Source organism: Podarcis gaigeae (assembly GCF_964106915.1).
Source record: "Podarcis gaigeae genome assembly, chromosome: 13".
NCBI classification, from domain to species: domain Eukaryota; kingdom Metazoa; phylum Chordata; class Lepidosauria; order Squamata; family Lacertidae; genus Podarcis; species Podarcis gaigeae.
The window spans coordinates 20,339,309-20,346,692 of NC_139689.1; the positions used below are offsets into that span (position 1 = coordinate 20,339,309).

The 7,384-nt window shown below is 46.5% G+C and overlaps 1 protein-coding gene across 6 annotated transcripts in view; it reads right to left on the reverse strand.

The window, feature by feature from the left end:
• KMT5C (lysine methyltransferase 5C) overlaps positions 1 to 6,083 on the reverse strand; it is a 21,000-nt gene extending 14,917 nt beyond the window's left edge. Inside the window, exons 1-2 of one of the 6 annotated variants that reach the window (XM_083707904.1) lie at positions 4,854 to 5,255; positions 373 to 478 (exon numbers count right to left, since the gene is read on the reverse strand). The gene's annotated coding sequence lies outside the window, so the exon portion shown is untranslated. The other 5 variants (XM_083707903.1, XM_083707906.1, XM_083707907.1 and 2 more) reach the window with 5 other exon arrangements.
• Between the last annotated feature and the right edge of the window lie 1,301 nt (positions 6,084 to 7,384).

Here is a 7,384-nt window from a genome sequence, read left to right on the forward strand (position 1 = left end):
CTGTGACAGAGTACAGCTGTTTCTTGCTTTCTTGAAACCAGAGCACATTGGATTACTTACAGAAAGGGATGCAAGCTGTTGGGTATCATTCTCTCCGGAGGGCCAGGGACACTGATAAAGGAACACTTGTTCCCAAAGAACAAGAGACCAAAAGAGAAGGGGTTGAACAATGACTGCTAGCTAGGAACTGATGTCAACTTTTTTTCAGCCAACAATTCTGCACAGTTGCTATGTGCCAATATAAAATGCTACTTTTCCATTTAGGATTTTTCCACCAAGGGAACATGCATTGATGCCTTTGTGGGACACTTAACTTCTTTATGTATAAGAAATTTTTCAAGCAAAAATAACATGTGAGTTTAAGTAACTCACTAGCTTCCTGGTTGTACATGAGGATCTCCAGAATACAGCTCAGAAAGGAATCTGAGGTCATCTCATTGACTGCCCACTACATGTCGTTCCAGACAGCAGTCATGACCTACATTTAGAAATAGACTATAATCACTTCATTGCTTTGTTCAGGGATACAACTCTCTGCCTTTGAAGAAGCAACTCCCAGGCAGGTCAATACTGAGCAAAGGTCGGCCAGAGCTACAATAGAATAGTTACCAAGTCCCATTTGTAGATTTTCTGGAGAGAGAAAATGAGTTAGGTTAATTTGCATCAGAGAATTTCCTGATGCCTTCAAGAATGATCTAATCCGGAATGTTTATTTACATTTAATAAACAAACTAAAAACTTTAAAATTGGACTTTAATTGTATGGTATTTGCAACTGACATCCATTCATTGTTACTAATGTATACTAATGGGAATTTTTCTGCAATAATAACAACAACAAAACACTGGAAATTTTTCAGCCCCCCATCACTGATCTCTAAAAAAAGAAAACTTGGACTACCAGATTTATTCACACACACACACACACACACACACACACACACACACACATTTAAGTAAGTACACAAAGATTGATACATTCTAGGAACACATTCCATAGGACATTAAAATTTCTACAATGTAAGAGACACTTCTTTCTTGACTCAGGTATTGTACTGTCTCCCAGTGCTTCAGAAAGGTATCCAAAGCAAGAGACGACTATCTGGAAAGCAGGCTTGGAGCTCCATCAACCATGGAATCTAGCTCATAACAGAGGTGAAGGATTGCTCTCAAAGCACCAAGCAAGCAACTGACAGAGGGTTTCCGAGGTATCCAAGCTTCATCCACCAATCATCTTCTTCTGTGGCAATCACTTGTAGCCAAGTAAGATTGTCTTCCATAAACACGGTTTTAACAATGAGTCCGTAAGTGACTGTGGAGGCCAATTCTGGATCCACACGTCCTTCCACAGTGGGGACATTGGTTTCCGGGCAGGAGTTGATCATGGTGTGGATTTGCCAAATGTGCCTTCCTCTTAGCACGTTTCTCCCTTGCATCCTGAGTTTGAGTGTCTTCAAAGCCCATGACACTTTAGGTAAAGGCTGTTCTCCAATTGGAGTGCTCGCAGGAAAGTGTTTCCCAATTGTTGGTGTTTGTACTACATTTTTTTAAATTTGCCTTGAGAGAGTCTTTAAACATGTTTGTTGACCACCAGCATTATGCTTTCCATTTTTAAGTTTGGAATACAGTAGTTGCTTTGGAAGATGATAATCAGGCATCCACACAACATGACCAGTCCAACAAAGTTGATGTTGAAGAATCACTGCTTCAACACTGGTGATCTTTGCTTCTTCCAGTAACTGGTGTTAGTTCGCCTGTCTTCGCAAGTGATGTGTAAAATTTTTCGGAGACACCACTGATGGAATCTTTCAAGGAGTTGGAGATGGCATTTATAAGTGGTCCATGTTTCACAAGCATACAGTAAGGTTGGTAGTACAATAGCTTTGTAAACAAGCATTTTGGTTTCCCTGCAAATGTCCCGGTCCTCAAACACTCTGCACTTCAATTGAGAGAAAGCCGCACTCGCAGAGCTCAGGCGATGCTGGATTTCAGCATCAATGTCAGCCCTTGTGGAAAGATAACTGCCTAGGTAGGAGAAGTCATTGACATTTTCCAATGTTACACCATTGAGTTGGATTTGTGGCACTGCAGAGGGGTTATTTTGTACTTGTTGGTGAAGCACTTTGGTTTTTTGGATGTTGAGCGATAGGCCAAGCTTTTCATAAGCTTCTGCGAAGATATTTAGGATGGTTTAGAGGTCATCCTCTGAGCATGCACAAACTACATTGTCATCAGCACAGTAACCTTACTCTTTGCTTTCAGCCTGCTCAGATTAAAGAGCTTTCCATCTGTTTGATATATGATTTCTACTCCGGTGGGGAGTTTCCCTTCGACTAAGTGTAAGATCATGGCAATGAAAATAATGAACAGAGTTGAGGCGATAACACAACCCTGTTTAACACCTGATCCCACTGTAAATGGGACTTTGAGAGCCATGTTATCTGTGATTGTTGCTGTCATATTATCATGGAGGAGGTGAATGATGTTCACAAATTTATCTGGGCAGCCAATTTTCAGAAGGACAGTCCACAGGGCATTACGATTTAGTGTCAAAAACCTTTAGTCAGGTCAATAAACCCCATATACAGGGCTTGGTTTTGCTCTCTGCATTTTTCTTGAAGCTGTCGAGCGGTTAAAATCATGTCCATTGTCCCCATAGAAGGCCGAAAACCATTTTGGGACTCAGGAAGGGTCACCTTGGATATTGTTAAGAGATGGTTTGCTAAGATCCTTGGAAGAATATTTCCGACTGCAGCTAATAGAGAGGTGCCTCAGTAGTTTCCACAATCAGTTCTGTCACCTTTTTTAAAGAGATTGATGATTTTGGCATCCCTAAATTCTGCTGGGATCTCTTCTCTGTCCCAGATTTTTTTGATGAGCTTGTGAAGTTGTTGTGCAAGTTCAATTCTACCCACTTTGAAGACTTTGGCAGGTATCCCATCAGGTCACCCACAATTTATTTAACCAAAACTATAACATTATAGCATATGTATCCATGTTTGTTAACTGATGTGGTTAAGCATTTTTTAAAAAAACAACAACAACCTTAGACTGAGTTTTAGCACACATGAAAAACTTAAAACAAATTATTATTTCCTGATGAATGGCCTTTGGACTATAAGGTAACTTAAATAGAAAACTATCTTTAGAGCATTTTATTTTAAAAATCCAATTTAATTTTTTTATCCACCCTGCCAATTAGTAACCTAAGTGTCCCCTCATGTGGCTAACCACATAAGCGTATTTACCACACTGATAGGCCCACTCACCTGTAGAGTTAGCACAACAGTACTTCACTGGCTCAGGTCAGTCACTGTGGGAATGACAACTCAAAAAGCCAATAGGCTGCCACACATGGTAACTTTACACACAGAAAGAAGCACCTTGTGCAGACCATTTACATGGGCACATGCTCAGTCAGTGCTAGCATCATGTGTTCTGGCCCCGAAGCCTGATGGGTTGAGGCCAAGTAATTGCCCTGAACTAGGCCAGACAATTTGTCTAACTCAGGGGTCGGCAAGGTTTACCTCGCCTGGGACGGTTCACTCCAGCGGAGATCCCTCCGTGGGCCAGATCACATGCACATGTGAGTGCGCGCAGCAGCGATTTCCAGCCTCTGCATCTGCGCAGACATGATTTCCGGTGTATACTTCTGCACAGGAACAATTTTTGGCGTCTGAGCATGCGCAGATGCGATTTCCAGCACCGCAGAAGAGAGTCCACGCGCCATGCTGGTTTAGCGCAGCGCGCAGGGACTCGCCAAGAAGATGGCTTGGTTCGTGGGAGACTCGTGGGCCAGTTAAATGACCCCCGTGGGCTGCTTGTGGCCCATGGGCGTTAGGTTGCCTACCCCTGGTCTAACTAATACAGCAGAGCTTTCCAAACTCTTGTGTTATGACACGTTAAGCGTGTCAGCTGCAGTGTGTAGGTGTGTTGTGCGAATGCTCCCCATGCTCTTCCCGGGGCTGGAAAGGGGTTAGTTTAACCTCCGGTTTGCTAGTAAAAGTGAATTGCTGTGTCACAAAATGATGCATGTCTAAAATGTGTGTCCCCAACATGAGAAGTGCGGAAAGCTCTGTAATACAGCATTTCTTTATATTTCTAGTCCTCCTTTCAGATTGTAGTTGGCAGGAGAGGAAAAAAGGAGGTGAGTGTCCTAGATATGTGTGAGAAGGCAGGAAAGTAATTAGGGCTGGAAATGAGGAGAGAAAAGGTGTCACAATACAGGGCGAAAGGCAGGGAAATGTGGGGAAGAGGGGTTTCTTCTCAGGGTTTCAGGGAGACTGAAGAAATAAAAAGGAAATAGGGAGCCGAGGATGCTCTCCAGTGTTTCGGTATTCTTAGTTTTTCCTGACAGTGTGTGTGTGGCATTTTAAGATGAAAGAGGAGAGGGCACGGGGGGGGGGGAGGGGGCATTTTCGTCTCTTTCAGGGAAAAGACTTTTTTTAAAGGAAGACTGGAACTTGGGACAAGACAAGCGTTGGGGCGAGTCCTTTTCGTGCGAGTCTTTGTTTGGGTGAGCAGTTGAAATTTAGGATTTAAAAGTGAGGTGAGAGAAGGCGAGGCGAGTGCCCGCCCTGACTGCGAGGGAAAAGCCCTCGTTTTTACCTCAGGCTCCCCTCTCCTCACAACCACCTTATCCCCACGCACAAGGACTCCCTCCTACCCCACATATTGGGAGGGAAATAGGGCTGGGGAGACTCTTTTCCCTCCTCACCCCCCCCCGGACGCGCGCGCATCCCTCCCCTTCCAACCGAAGCCCGCGCGCGCGCCAGGCCTCCCCCCAACGGACATTCCTTTTTCTCCCCCCCCCCCCCGCTCTGATCCCTTTCATTCTTTCTTCCGCTCACCTACCTGCTCGCGCGCTCCTGTTTCTCACTCTCGGCGGCTATCGCTGCCGCGACCGCATCACGCCGCGCGCCCTCCCCTTTCCCCGCGCCATTTGCCCCTTTGAAAGCCTGTCACTCCCCGGCCCGGTTCCCGCGACGCGCCGTTGGGCGGCCGGGACCGTCAATCAAAGCCAGCTCCCGCCTCCCTCCCGTTGTGCGTCCATTGTGCCCCTCGAGCGAAGCCTTGCCTGCCCCGCTTTCCCACCCGCATATGCTCATGGCTTGATTGGCTCAGAGGGAAGTGCCTCTCAAAATCCCTCCCGGGCTCCTATTGGATCGACTAGGCCGGGAAGGCTCCCGCCTTTCACGTGAGGGGGCTCGTCCCTCAGCCGATTGGGCGAAGCTGGTATCTGTTAAATGTTGCTCCCGCCTTACAGAGTCGAATGAGGACGCGGCCCGGTTCCCCAGGCCCCTATTGGGAGAATTTGGTGTCTGTCAAATTTTCGTATGTTCCTCCTTCAGTAGCGCCCTTTTGGAGGAACCGCTGCCCAACTCAATGGCCGCTTGAATTCCAGAAACATCATACCTTTCCCATTGGATAACTGGATGTCAAATAACTATTGCCGCACCTCACCTTGCTTGTCATTGGCCAAATAAGACGTTTATCAATGCTTGACGCACATTTCCGGCATTCATTGGGCCATTCACTGCTCTTCGCCGCAATTCTCTGCTTCCTCAGTTTCTATTGGATCTTCCGTCACACCAGGGGCAACGGTGCCAGTCGCTGTTTTATTCCGTTTTAATAGCTGCTGGGGAGCGGGGGCACCATGGACTAATGTTCCCTCTACCGTCTCTTATTAAGTATCCTGAGATTTGAAATTTCCCGCCAAAATGCTAGCGCTTTCTATTGGTCCGCCTGATCTATTTGCTGTTTTCCCTGTCGAGTAGCAAATATTAGTGGTCCGCTTTGCTGTCACTCAGACAACTTCCTCCCAACACGATCTGATCCGTAAAGTTCCGGAAGAGAGGCGTACGGAAGAGCTTCCGGTTGCCTTGAGGCTTTTTCGTGCTTTAGCGTGAAGAGGGAGCTCCCCATAGAAATTAATGGAGAAGCCCAGAATTTTTGCACACTGATAAAGTCAAATTCTTGGGGTGCACTATACTTAAAGCGTTTTCCCAACTTCCTCCTGCGGATCGGTCAGGTTCAAGCAGTACAGACACAGCCAAGCAAATATAGAATCAAACAGCAGCCAGAGGCCTGATCTTTATTTGTCTCAACAAAGGTTCAAACCCTCAAATCATGCAGAGAGAAGAACAAGAACAAGAGGGTCCATGAAGCTTTAAAGTTTCCCATAAAATATTTAACAGAGTCATCAGAACATCACCAACATGCCATAGAAAGGGGGTGGTGTTAGGCACCTGAGATTTCTGACATGCCCCTGTCAATCATGCATGGTTCAGGGGTCTGCAACCTTTAAGACAAAAAGAGCCACTTGGACCCGTTTCCGAAGAAAAAAAAACTGGGAGCCGCAAAACACGTCATTATAAAAAGAACTTTTTTGTCACTTTTTTATTATTTCTTTGTTTGACCCCTCAGACTTACTCCTCCTCATAGAAATAAACGCTAAATTAACAAGTTACCATTTTTTGTGCGTGTGTTCTTCACTCCCCTTCAAAACAGTGACCAGCATACATGCCCCCTTTCAATGCAGTGACCAGCGTACATGCCCCTTACAATGTAGCGGGCCGGCAGGCGGGAAGGTGACGTCGGGACGGCGCTTGACTAACGCACGCACCGCCCCCATGCGACATCACAGCCATGTACAGCACCTGCCACAGTGGGGAGTGTTGGGGCGCACAATGCGCCTCCCCTCGCTAGTATCCGCCCCGGAGTCGCGGCAAAGGTGTAAAAGAGCCACATGCGGCTCCGGAGCCGCGGGTTGCAAACCCCTGGTTCAAGTATTCACCTTCACACAAGTCAATGATAATATCTACAGATCCATTTTTCAGGAAGACATCCCTTGACACCTTTATTTGTTCAGGCAGGGTTGCATTCCACATTGGAGATGGGTTTTGTGTCTAGAGTATTGTGTTTCAGGTAACACCTTCCTGGTATCTCTGGCAGGACAGGTAACGTCAGGTTTGGCACCTTAGAGGGATGCTTGGTGTGTGTGGTGGCACATCTGAAGGATTACGGCTGACTAAAAAAGGTAAAGGACCCCTGATAGTTAAGTCCAGTTGTGAACGACTCGGGTTGTGGTGCTCATCTTGCTTTACTGGCCGAGGGAGCCGACATTTGTCCACAGACAGTTTTTCCGAGTCATGTGGCCAGCATGACTAAGCCACTTCTGGCGAAACCAAAGCAGCACACGGAAATGCTGTTTACCTTCCCACCAGAGCGGTACCTATTTATCTGTTTGCACTTTTTGGCGTGCTTTTGAACTGCTAGGTTGGCAGGAGTTGGGACTGAGCAGGGAGCTCACCCTGTCATGGGGATTCGAACTGCCAACCTACTGATCGGCAAGCCCTAGGCTCAGTGGTTTAGACCACAGCGCC